This window comes from Euprymna scolopes, chromosome 10 (assembly GCF_053919585.1).
Source record: "Euprymna scolopes isolate OS-2025 chromosome 10, ASM5391958v1, whole genome shotgun sequence".
Classification (NCBI taxonomy): Eukaryota; Metazoa; Mollusca; class Cephalopoda; order Sepiida; family Sepiolidae; genus Euprymna; species Euprymna scolopes.
This window is the reverse complement of record NC_136491.1, coordinates 20,431,210-20,445,947: the sequence shown is the minus strand read 5'-3', so window position 1 is coordinate 20,445,947 and position 14,738 is coordinate 20,431,210.

The following is a 14,738-nucleotide window of genomic DNA, read 5'->3' as shown; positions in this document are numbered from 1 at the left end:
TTCCTACATTGAAATGCGATAGCAAACCCAAGTCTCACTAATGGTTCACTTCTACTTGTGCAGTTGCTATTGCTGAAATGCAACATAAGTACAGTAAAAATAAGCAAAAATATAGCAGCTAGAAATAATTGTAAGGCAGCCAAGAGAATGCCATGCTGAAACCACCAGAAAATGTATCAGAAAATTTATAACAGTGTAATAAATAATGGACAGCCGACAATTCCAACAATTCCCTAACCCTAACCCTAACCACTTTCTCTCAGATTTTCCTTTGTGAACAGAAGCCACCCACAATCATCTAAAAAACACCCCTTCCCAAGTTCATGATATCATAAAAAAACCTAAACACCTCAAAGGCATATGGGTCTGATCTCATCCCAGCTATACTATTTCAAAAAGTCTCTGCTGAAGTTGCCCCAGTTTTCTCCAAACTCTTCAACAAATCGCTTACCGAATTTTGCTTTCCTGGCTGTTAGAAAATTGCTTATGTTAAGTGAGTTTTCAAAAATTCTGGTGAAAGAACTGACCCACTAAATTATTGCCCCATTAGCCTCCTTCCTCACTTCACCAAAATCTTTGAGTCCTTAATCAATGAAGTGTTAGTCCACCACCTCATAGATAATAAACTTCTTTCCAATTAACAGTATGGATTTAGGCAAACACTTTCTATTGCAGATATCCTAACTTTAATCTTTGAACATATATACCACACACTGGATAAGGCAATGGAGGTTAGGTCAGTAGTTCTAGATATAACTAAGACCTTTGACAGGGTGTGACACGATGGTTTTCTCATGAAAATCAAATCATATGGTATTACTGGACGAATACTTAATATAATCAAATCCTTCTTAGATAAGAGAAGAATCCAAATTATCCTTGATAGCCGTACATCAAAAGAACATGATATAAATCAAGGTGTGCCACAGGGATTGATTCTTGGATCTTTATTATTCCTGATATTTATGAATTACGTCCCTGGTAAAATTATCTCTGAGATGAGTATATTTGCTGATGACACCACACTCTATAGCAGACATGAGGGGAAAATGAATGAAAATTCATCTAAGGATATGGCCGAAACCTCAAAGGAAGACCTCCAGTCTGCAGTGAAATAAGGACATAGATGGATGGTAGCATTCAATGCTGCTAAAACTAAGCTTATTTCCATTTAATAATTACATGAAACCCTCTCAACCACTGATTGCCATGGCTAATGATACACTACCTGAAGCTCTTTGTTCAAACTCCTTGGCTTCACATTCACAAACAACATGAATTGGAACAAATAAATTGAGGTAATTGTCAAGGCTGCTGCAAAGATGATGGGCTCTCTCTACTGTGCTAGAAAGCTACTCATGCGTGAGAGTATCCTATGCCTCTACAAAGTTACCATTCACCCATGCACGGAGTATTCTTATCACATCTGAGTTGGTGAAGCTATCACTAGTCTCCCACTCCTAAACATGGTTCAAAAAAGAGTCGCCAAACTAATAGGTCTTACATTGTTAACCAAACTCCCACTTCTGTCCTATCGATGAAATGTTGCAGCTCTGTGCCTGTTGCACAAGTATCTTAATAAAAAGTGCTCTGACAAACTATAAGTACATCCTTGATGTAAATACCTCGACAAGTAGCAAAGTTTCATCCCTACACTGTAGAGATCTTTGGTAATGAAGACAACGAAAGAAAGTCTCATTTTATCATTTAATAAAAAACTTTATCTTTGTGTATAAGAAAGAAACTGGTTAGTAGAAGAGTTCAGTGGTTTGTGCGCACTTGTATTTATAGTAGTCGTGGAAAGAGTTCCTGATGTGGGGACGAGATCAAATACCCGACAAGCCTGTTGAAAGAGAGAGAAAAGTGTTTAATGTGTTTTTTTTTGTAGGAGCATTCTTCCGATAGTAGAGATGGGACAAAAGGTCAGTGTCTTGTGGTAGGAAACAGTACATGTGTAAAGCGCACGTGGAAACAAGTTTTGATGTTAGCCATGTTGACTTGTTGTACTCACGTTAGGCCTGGAGCCAAAAGCCCAGGCAAATGTCTGCTGCCAGCTGAAGCCAGAGAGAAAGAGAGTAAGAGGGAGGGCATTATCAGTTTTACCTTTTATACTCTTGGTCACGTGACTGAGAACTGGTTTGTGATTGGGCAAGCCAGTAAGATGGGCGATTTAAATCTTGAGCCGCAAGATTTAACTCCTGCTACTGTGCTTGTTGCAAGTTCGTCTGCTACAGATTCAGCAAGCAGCAAAATCCCACCCTTATGCTGTAGAGATCCCTAATTGCTGGAAAGCCTTCTACTCAAATAGTTTCTTTCCTCAAACTGCTAGACTTTTGAATTTCCTCCCGGGTCCCTGCTTCCTTGATATGCAGGTTCAACTCCCTACATGGTATCCCTGCAAATTTGGTCCCAAATAGGAGCTCCTTACATTAAAGTAGTACTGTGCCTTGTTTGTGGTGAAAAAGCAGTAAAAAAACGGGTAGCAATTCAAGCCATATGCTTTTTAGTGCTTTTTTTCAAATCACTTTGCAATTCAACTTCCATAGCATGCAGTTGGAATTATGTGCATTTATCCAATGAACACAAAATCATATATATATATATATATATATATATATATATATATATTTTTTACACAGTGTTCACCACTTATCAAGGCCCGGAAACCACTCAGGGATAAGGGTTATTATTATTATTTTTTTATTGGCATTCTTTGAGATGAGTAATTTATGTATTTATTTATTTATTTGTTTGTGGGCTGTTATCCTCATCTTCATAGTTGTTGCTTCATGACGTTTCGGTCAACTCATCCTCTGGCCATCTTCAGGTGATTAACCGCAATGGGATAGAAATGATGAATCTCATAACTGAATCCCCAGTAATTCCTGCTTCCCATAGTTGTTGCTGTTATCTCACCACGTTTTGGCCAACTCGTCCTCTGGCTTGCTTTGGGTCGGATCGAAACTGCTATCTTCAGACAATTCTCACCAGGAACTGTAGAGATTCAACAGTGGCACAGTGGATAGAGGTGTTGAATCTCTATGGTTCCAAGTGAGCATTGTCTGAAGATAGCAGTTTCAATCCGACCCAAAGCAAGCCAGAGGACGAGCTGGCCAAAACGTGGTGTGATAATGATATGCAGATGAGAATAACAGTTTGCAACTAAATAAATGAAAACAAAATCAATCAAATAGATGTACATCTTTTGTATTGTTCAATTGCATCACCTCAGGTTTTGCAACTGTAGAGAAGAATTGATAAGAAATTGGTAGATGCAAAATTTGATTGAGTGTTAAATATCTCTAAGAGACAAACAGACAGAGAGAGACGGAGAGAGATACGTATCCTCACATCTTTTTAAAATTATTGTATTACCACCCTATTATGGTTGTCTAACGTAAATAAGTTCTTGATGAGCCGTTCCATATAAGTTATCAAATTTACCGAATTTTCATTACTAATGATTACTATATTGTCCAATTTCTACTGTACACACTTTTAACCCTTATCCTTGAGTGGCCTCTTGGCCTTGATAATGTGGTGATGCCTGTGTAACACCCCCCCCCCAAAAAAAAACACCCTATTTTCTTCAGGATTTTGTTTTTAATATATTAAATATTTAATAATGTTTTGCTGTTATTTAAGAGAAAATATCCTAAACTTTTTCTTAGTAACTCCAAATTTTGTTCCCTTTCTCTCTTTCTCTATCTCTCTCTCACTCTCTCTCTCTTTTCCTCTCTCTCTCTTCCTCTCTCTCTCTCTCTCTCTCTCTCTTACTAACCTTAACTTTTTCATGATCTTTATCACCTCAATTGATCACTGTTCATTTTATTATGCACTGACTCATGGGTAACACGGTGTTAGATATTGCTCAAAGTAGAGAGAGAGAGAGAGAGAGAGGGGGAGAGAGAGAGAGAGAGAGAGAGAGTTAAATAGCAACAAAATGTTATTCAACCGCAAACTGCAACTTAACATTTGCACACCAGTCTCTACAGAGGCATAGGTTCGTATTGCACTGCTGCCACTATGAAATAGTTTGTAGTTGGTCAAATAGGCAATAAGACTAACACACAATAAAAAATCAACTTGATTTATTCGCCATCTTGAATTTACTACATGGTTTAAAAAACCGCAGTGCAAGGGAAGTAACTCTTAATGTTAACGCGTATTCATACATTTTTTTTTTTTACTCTTTTGCATCAAATGAAAACAGTGTTTTATTCGCACACAAATTAACAGCAGAAGGTTATCTCGCCAGTCAAGTATAATATCAATGGTGTGTGGCTGTTGAATGCAGTGCAGAGGGGAGTGTACACTCTTCTAGAATATTCAGCCATTTGCTCATCAGCATATTTCTTCCATTCAGGGTTATTTTTATTTTTTATTGGTCACCACTAATGAAAGTTAAGCGCCAGTCGAGGATAAAGGTTAATGAGATTATCAATTGAATGATGAACAATATTATGAGAGGATTTGAAAGGATTAGTGGTATGGATAGACTGATGATTTAAGAGAACAATTTGACAAGTAATCCTTGATATTGGACTTGAAGATTATGTGGTAATCAGGTGGAAGCAGTCTCGTGGTACTGTGTTTCGTGGGGTTCCCATTTGGTTTTAGATACATAAGAAAAAAAGAAAACTTCCTTGCAGTAGTGATAGACGAGTTTTTGCTGCAATTTTTTTTTGACAGTGAGATTGGAGCTCAGTTGAGTACTCACCATAAAAATAACAATAGCGTAGAGAAGGACTAGTAATACCTCTTCTGTAAGAAAAAGACTTTAGAGGAGAGATCATCTGCAGTTAGATTGCAAAATCAATCTGGTAGTCAAGACCAGAAAGAGTGGTTTCAGCAGCAACTTTTTTGTTTCTTTCTTTTTACTTATATTTATCCCAAACAAGACGTTGTCACTTGGATGTAATGGGAATTGGAGTCATATTTACAGGAGATTATGTAAGGAGATGTACACCATAATCACATTGAAACACCGGTTCCCGCTGGATCAACAAAGTTAAGCAACATTGAACCTGGTCAGTACTAAATGGGTGACTATTTAGGACTTCCAGGTGGTGTATGTGCTCTCCGCTTATCTCGGCATTGTTTCCAGTCGTCCTGGACTTCTCCTTACCACTGGACTCGAACAGTGCAAATTCAGGAGACGTGTGGTTGAGGATTGCACAACCCTTGCCTCACAATTACAGGTGCAGCTGCCGCCTACAGGGGGTATCATTTGTCTTTCGAAACTAAACAGAGGCACCGATGTAAGGCGAGATATTGGTTTACATTACATTTAAACTTCTGCATGTCAGTATAATCAGGAAAGCAGGAAACAAGGAGGGATTTTCAAAGTCCAGCAGTTCAAGGCAAGAAGCTGCTAGAATAGAATGCTTTCCAGCATCTAGGGACCTCAACAGTGAAGGGATGGGATTTTGTTGATTTAAACAGGTTTGTTGGAGACATGTATGTCAAAAGGGTACAAGTTTATCAGAGCACATTTCATTAAAATACTTGGAAAACAAGCACAGACATGCAACATTGTGGTGATGGGGCAGGGGTTGGAGCTTAGTTGACAGTGAGAAATTTATTAGATTGGGGACTCTTTTTTGGACACTGTCCAAGAGGAACTCATTATATACGCTCTCTCCCCAGCAGATGACGTCATATGTGATGACATCAAATATAGCGTTACGCCGGGTAGATTATTTAGTAGGTATACATATATATATATTTATAAAAGTGAGAATGGGTGTGCGTGAGGACACTTCTCAACCTATATACTCACCAAATTTTTTATCTACAAACTTGCAGTTTGATATATAGGGTATTTAGACATGTGGAAAACTTTTTAATTGGTTTTTATCCGGAAAAAATGGCTTCTAAGGGGGTCAAAATTGAAAAATTGGTATGTGGCGGGGAGAGGGGGAATCATGGGATTTTTATCTGTTTCAACTGCTTCATGAATGCACATGCACGAATCATTCACATTATATTAAGAATAAGTAGGTTTGAAAACACTTTTTAAAGATCGTGTCACACTGGCCTAATGGTTATTGTACTCGACTCACTGTCTTTAGGTTTTGGTTTTCGATCTCAGTTCCAATATTTTTTTTTGTTTTACTTACAAGAAGTTAACTGTTTAGAAAAAATATAAGACTCGCATGCACATGTCTTAGTTTCTGTATGAATTACCTATTTATAATAAACACTTAAATACGATATTTTAATTCATGCAGATTTTGTATTTATTATTATAGAACCAATTCTCTAATGATTATTATATTGTACCCAATATATAGTAGTGATTTCAAAAGTTTAATAATGTATATGACTCGGGTGCCAGCAAGTAGAATCAAAACCAAAACATACTGATCTCCAGCGTTATCCGTTATCATCTGAGCTAAGTCCATATGGATATAAAAACCTTAAAAATGAAGGTCATTAAGCATATGAATGTATATTTACATAGACGTAGAAATAACATATTTGGTCGACTTACACCATTGTATTACCACACTATTTTGTATTACCATATTTTTGTATTACCTCACATTTTATATTACAACACTTTTTTTTGTATGACCTCACTTTTTTGTATCACCACACTCTTTTGTATTACCTCACTTTTTCATATTACCTCACTTTTTTGTATTACCATACTTTTTTTGTATCACCTCAATCTTTTGTATTACCTCACTTTTTCATATTACCTCACTTTTCATATTACCTCACTTTTTATATTACCACACTTTTTTGTATTACCACACTCTTTTTGTATCACCTCAATCTTTTGTATTACCTCACTTTTTCATATTACTTAACTTTTGATATTACCTCACTTTTTATATTACCACACTTTTTTTGTATCACCTCAATCTTTTGTATTACCTCACTTTTTCATATTACCTCACTTTTCATATTACCTCACTTTTTATATTACCACACTTTTTTGTATTACCACACTCTTTTTGTATCACCTCAATCTTTTGTATTACCTCACTTTTTCATATTATTTCACTTTTCATATTACCTCACTTTTTATATTACCACACTTTTTTTTGTATCACCTCAATCTTTTGTATTACCTCACTTTTTCATATTACCTCACTTTTTTGTATCACCACACTTTTTTTGTATCACCTCAATCTTTTGTATTACCTCACTTTTTCATATTATCTCACTTTTCATATTACCTCACTTTTTATATTACCACACTTTTTTTGTATCACCTCAATCTTTTGTATTACCTCACTTTTTCATATTATCTCACTTTTCATATTACCTCACTTTTTATATTACCACACTTTTTTGTATTACCACACTCTTTTTGTATCACCTCAATCTTTTGTATTACCTCACTTTTTCATATTATTTCACTTTTCATATTACCTCACTTTTTATATTACCACACTTTTTTTGTATCACCTCAATCTTTTGTATTACCTCACTTTTTCATATTACCTCACTTTTTTGTATCACCACACTTTTTTTGTATCACCTCAATCTTTTGTATTACCTCACTTTTTCATATTATCTCACTTTTCATATTACCTCACTTTTTATATTACCACACTTTTTTTGTATCACCTCAATCTTTTGTATTACCTCACTTTTTCATATTATCTCACTTTTCATATTACCTCACTTTTTATATTACCACACTTTTTTGTATTACCACACTCTTTTTTGTATCACCTCAATCTTTTGTATTACCTCACTGTTTCATATTATCTCACTTTTCATATTACCTCACTTTTTATATTACCACACTTTTTTTGTATCACCTCAATCTTTTGTATTACCTCACTTTTTCATATTACCTCACTTTTCATATTACCTCACTTTTTATATTACCACACTTTTTATATTACCACACTTTTTATATTACCACACTTTTTTTGTATCACCTCAATCTTTTGTATTACCTCACTTTTTCATATTATCTCACTTTTCATATTACCTCACTTTTTATATTACCACACTTTTTTGTATTACCACACTCTTTTTGTATCACCTCAATCTTTTGTATTACCTCACTTTTTCATATTATCTCACTTTTCATATTACCTCACTTTTTATATTACCACACTTTTTTTTGCATCACCTCAATCTTTTGTATTACCTCACTTTTTCATATTACCTCACTTTTCATATCACCGCACTTTTTTGTATCACCACACTTTTTTTTGTATCACCACACTCTTTTTTTGTATCACCTCAATCTTTTGTATTACCTCACTTTTTCATATTACCTCACTTTTCATATTACCTCACTTTTTATATTACCACACTTTTTTTGTATCACCTCAATCTTTTGTATTACCTCACTTTTTCATATTACCTCACTTTTCATATTACCTCACTTTTTATATTACCACACTTTTTTGTATTACCACACTCTTTTTGTATCACCTCAATCTTTTGTATTACCTCACTTTTTCATATTACTTCACTTTTGATATTACCTCATTATATTACCACACTTTTTTTGTATCACCTCAATCTTTTGTATTACCTCACTTTTTCATATTACCTCACTTTTTTGTATCACCACACTTTTTTTGTATCACCTCAATCTTTTGTATTACCTCACTTTTTCATATTACCTCACTTTTCATATTACCTCACTTTTTATATTACCACACTTTTTTGTATTACCACACTCTTTTTGTATCACCTCAATCTTTTGTATTACCTCACTTTTTCATATTATCTCACTTTTTATATTACCACACTTTTTTGTATCACCACACTTTTTTTTGTATCACCTCAATCTTTTGTATTACCTCACTTTTTCATATTACCTCACTTTTTTGTATCACCACACTTTTTTTGTATCACCTCAATCTTTCATATTACCTCACTTTTTCATATTACCTCACTTTTCATATTACCTCACTTTTTATATTACCACACTTTTTTGTATTACCACACTCTTTTTGTATCACCTCAATCTTTTGTATTACCTCACTTTTTCATATTATTTCACTTTTCATATTACCTCACTTTTTATATTACCACACTTTTTTGTATTACCACACTCTTTTTGTATCACCTCAATCTTTTGTATTACCTCACTTTTTCATATTATTTCACTTTTCATATTACCTCACTTTTTATATTACCACACTTTTTTTTGTATCACCTCAATCTTTTGTATTACCTCACTTTTTCATATTACCTCACTTTTTTGTATCACCACACTTTTTTTGTATCACCTCAATCTTTTGTATTACCTCACTGTTTCATATTACCTCACTTTTCATATTACCTCACTTTTTATATTACCACACTTTTTTGTATTACCACACTCTTTTTGTATCACCTCAATCTTTTGTATTACCTCACTTTTTCATATTATCTCACTTTTTATATTACCACACTTTTTTGTATCACCACACTTTTTTTTGTATCACCTCAACCTTTTTATTACCTCACTTTTTCATATTACCTCACTTTTTTGTATCACCACACTTTTTTTGTATCACCTCAATCTTTCATATTACCTCACTTTTTCATATTATCTCACTTTTCATATTACCTCACTTTTTATATTACCACACTTTTTTTTGCATCACCTCAATCTTTTGTATTACCTCACTTTTTCATATTACCTCACTTTTCATATCACCACACTTTTTTGTATCACCACACTTTTTTTTGTATCACCACACTCTTTTTTGTATCACCTCAATCTTTTGTATTACCTCACTTTTTCATATTACCTCACTTTTCATATTACCTCACTTTTTTGTATCACCACACTTTTGTTGTATCACCACACTCTTTTGTATTACCTCACTTTTTAATATTACCTCACTTTTTTTTTGTATCACCTCAATCTTTTGCATTACCACACTTTTTTTTATTCCCACACTTTTTTTTATTACCACACTTTTTTTTATTACCACACTTTTTTTTTATTACCATACTTTTTCTATTACCACACTTTCTTGTATTACCACACGTTTTCCTTATTTTGTCAGCCTATGTTAGTTTTCTCGAATTACCATGCTATGTTTTGGTTCTTCTTTTACCACTATATTTTTATTACATTTCCACTCTAATGTTTTACTTTTAGTTTTTTTCTACAGTTTCCGACTGATTTTTATTCCTCACATTTCAACGTTATCTTTTTTGTATTGTCATTTCTCATATTGTCACTCTAATTTTTTCTTGCATTATTAACATACCTTTTCTCATATTGCCACATAAATTATTTTCATATTACCACGCTATTTTTCCCTACATTTCGATCTCATATTATTATCCGTTCTTTTCCTTGTATCGCAACCCTTTAGTTTTGCCACCCTATCTTTTTCTCGTATTATACCACCTTATATTTTTCTTGTATTATACCACCTTATTTTTTTTTGTATTATACCACCTTATATTTTTACCATATTATACCACCTTATATTTTTTCCATGTTATATCCCCTTATATTTTTCTCATATTATACCACCTTATATTTTTCCATATCATACCATCTTATATTTTCCCGTATTATACCAGCTTATATTTTCCCATATTATACCGCCTTATATTTTTTCCATATTATATCACCTTATATTTTCTTCCTATTTTCTCCCTTTTTGCTTTGTTCCTATTTATTGCCATTAAAAAAAAAACAAGAAAAAGGTCACTTTATTGTTTAACAGTATAAGGTCAAGAATTGGATGATCATTTTATTTTAAATTTATATAATAAAATTAACCCTAACACTCTCAAGGTCTGAAATATTGATGTGTAATTGTACAAAAAAAAAAAAAAAAAAAAAAATGGAATCTCACTTTTATTTTCCTGTTGACAGCGAAATGTTAATCTGATGTGTGTTTAATTTATACATTTTTCTTTGTACAAAACAAAATAAAGGCCTTTCCATTTTTGATATGACTCGTCATCATTTAGCCGAGAGAACCCAACCCAAAACGTTTTGCCCCACTTTTTTGTTATGACTTGAGTCTCACTTGCATAAAGCGACAGAGAATCGCTGTTTTCAAACGTATGATTTACAGAATTTTAAAACACAACAGCGGGCGTTGTTTGGTATGAGTTTTAAACATCTGTCAAAACAAAGGAATGTCCAATTTTTACAAGGCTGGCATCGTCTGACAAGCAATCGTGTTAGATGGTGTAGTTGTGTGCCTCTCCACGAGGGCAGAGTTAGATACAAGATCAGTTTTTAATATAAGGAAAATCAGGCTACCTTAAAAGGAGCACTTTGGATTTGACATAAAAAATAAAATCACCTCAGTCTGAAAGGATTTCTCTTCCTCTGAGAGAGGACAGAATAGAAAGTACAGTTTTATTCTAGTCAAGTACGTCCAAGGATGGAATACTGTTGCCATATCTGGGTAGGAGCTGCTAAAAACAGACTATCCTGCCTTGACAGAGTACAAAATAGACTTCGTGGCTTAGTGGGGGATGCCCTTTTCTCTACCCTGCAACCTCTCTCCCACAGAAGAGACGTTGCGAGCCTATCCTTGTTTTATCGTTATTTCCATGGCAGGTGCTCGTCTGAACTCCAATCTCTGGTCCCCCCTCGCCAATCTTTCACAAAAAACACCCGTCTAGCTGAATCCACTGTGAACAATTTCCCCCACTCTATATCTGTGCCTAAATCAAAATGCGGATTCCATGAACAAAGCTTCTTTCTTAGAACTGCACGCCTGTGGAACTCTGTTCCGTCTGCCTGCTTCCCACCGGACTACAACTTGGATGTCTTCAAGTCCAATGTTAACAAATTCCTAATGAACCGCCCCCTTAATTAAACACTTCATCAAATCTCCACACTAACGTAATGTACTTGCAATAACCCTTATCCCTGAGTGGCTTCCGGACCTTGATAAGTGGTGATCACTGTGTAAAAAAAATTAAAAAAAAAAAGCTCGATTGGTAACGCACATGAAAATTTAAAGAAGACTATAAAAAAGTGAACGAGAGAAAGAGGATGGAAGAGACTGACAAGCGTGAATTATTTACATACTAGACTTTTTAATTCGTTCAAAAAAGGCAAAAGTTATAGACTCTTGACTTAGAATGAGTGCTTTTTAATCCCTAATTGTGCATCAAACGGATACCATAATACTTAGTTCACTGCACCTTATCATAATAAAGATCCATACAAAATTTCAGCCAGATCGGCCAACAAGCTTCCAAGAAAAAGTGGAACGGCAGACAAACAAATAGACAGACATACAAAGAAAAATATAATACAGAAAGCCAATATTATTTATGTCCATACTAGAGCTGTGATGATTAATTGGAATCGGAAAAATCGTAACTTTTTGGGGTATCGGAATCGGTATCAGAATCAGGAAAATTTGTGCCTATTTTCCGATGCCAAAAACGATTCCTATAATTATATGTTTTTATTTGATTTTATTTTCAAAAAATCTTCCACTGTTAGTAGTAAAACTAAAGTAATAAAAATTTATTGAGTTAAACTTCCAGTAAAACTAAAATATATAGATCACCCCTCACATGTGTGTTTTTGAGTTTGGGAAAATCACTATCAATAATTTTCCTGCGATTCTCTATCGATACCTAAACCTAAATGAGGATTCAATAAAGAAAGCGTCTTTCCTAGAACTGCCCCGTTGTGGCGTCTACTTCTCAGCTGGCTACAACATTTTTGTCTTCAAGTCCAATGTAAACAAGTTCTTATTAAACCGTCCTCTTAAATAATCTAATTTCCACTATTAACGATTATGACGACGCTATTGTTCCAATGACTATTAAACACGCATAAATCCTAATCCTCGAGTGGCCTCTGGACCTTGATAAGTGGTGACCCCTTTGTAAAATTTAAAAAAAAAAAGAAGATGTACTGGAGATGATTTCGGTTGCATCTACAGAAGGTTTTTTTTTTTCTCTCTTCTGTTCAAGTTCGCTAGGTTATGGAACAAGTTGCAGGAACCTATGGTCATCTTTCAGATGTGCAGATAATTTAAGATGATGTTGAATGCGTGAATGGCCATTGATTTATGTAATCCTCTCCCTTCTTTTTATGAATAGTTTATACATACTGTGCCAGTCTTTTGCCATCATCATCATCATCATCATCATCATCATCATCATCACAATTACCACCACCACCACTAAAACCGATTCCGTAAATTATCTTTTTTATTTGATTTTGGTTTAAGAAACATCTTCCACTGCTTGTAGTAGCAATAAAGTAATAAATATTTATTGATTTTAAGCTTCCAGTAAGACTAAAATCTCTAGATCACCCCCCCCCTTCCCACAAATGTGTTTTTATGTTTGAGAAAATACAGGCACATTTAAGATGTGTTTTTACAGTAACAGAGACAAAATAACACTTTTATAGTTAAATATTTAGAGATTTACAAAAAATCGGAATCAGCGATTGTATCGGAATCGGGAATTTAGTACGGAATCGGGAAATATATTGGAATCGCCCCATCACTAATTTATACCCACCTAAGATCTTCTTCTAATAAAATAAATAACTGAAAAATGTTGAAGGTATTATTGTAACGTTGCAGTTGCAAACAAATAAAGGAAAGAAAGAAATAAAAGTTCGGCATCTTTTCTTTCTTAACACAAGTTTTTATTACCATTACTTCCCTATTTCGGAACCACTTGAAAAGTTTCTCGCTGCCACATGTCCATCTAGCATGATTTGTGTTTTTCCTTCCTCCGACCACATGCCGACCACATGCCGGCCACAGCCGGCCCATTCCCATCCTCGACTTTACATGTCCATTTTCGTTGACACAAACTTTTCTTCTCCCCAGGATGTGGTGCATTTTTTTCTTCTTTTTTTCTTTTTTCTTCTCTCGCACACTTCCTAATTTGCATATGCGCGTTTTTCGGCTACTGCTGCTACTGGTAATCTCTTCATAAGCCAGCCATCCTTCGCTGCTGCTGATATTTTTCCATGTGCTCATATGCACTATGTTACATCATAGGATGCACTTGTATACCAATTCTTTACATAATAATTGACCAACACACGTATAAAACCACACAAGCTACTCTCCAAAATTATAATCTAGAAAAAAAAAGAAGAAAAAAATCACACTTTCTTGAATAAACATCGGCTTCCAGAGATATTTACAAACAATCAAAAATAGTTGTCACATGACCTTGGTTTTATTTACAACCACACAGCAAAATCAGCTTGCGTACTTGAAAATCATTTTCTGCTCCCAAAGTAAAAAAGCCGATGACTAAGCATTTAAGGGTCAGAATTCGTAGCATTCAACCAATTGGAGCAAAAAATAGGACAGCTAATTCTCAGTTAACCCTGACAAAAGAAGCGCGCGCGCACGCACGCACACACACACACACACACACACACACACACACACACACACACACACACACACACACACTATCTGATCCTCTTACATTTTCTCACACATATATACACTAACATAAAACAAACATTCATATTCATTTATAACTTTTGTTGCTTCTTTTTATCAATGTATCAGTCGGCATGATTTACTGTTAATAATATTGCTTTTGAAATAATAAACGTCTCACTGAAATGTTTCTCCTTCAATTAAAATAATAACTGTCATTTAAATATTTTTTAAATAAATAAAACGAATATTTATTTATTTATTTAACATTTTAGCAATTTAATCGTTTCTAAAGCAATAAATATTCTCACCAGAAAAATAATTCTCACCTAAAATTTCTTCAAACCAACAAAATGAATGTCACTTTCTGAAATACGTTTTTTTTAAACTAGCATTTCGGCC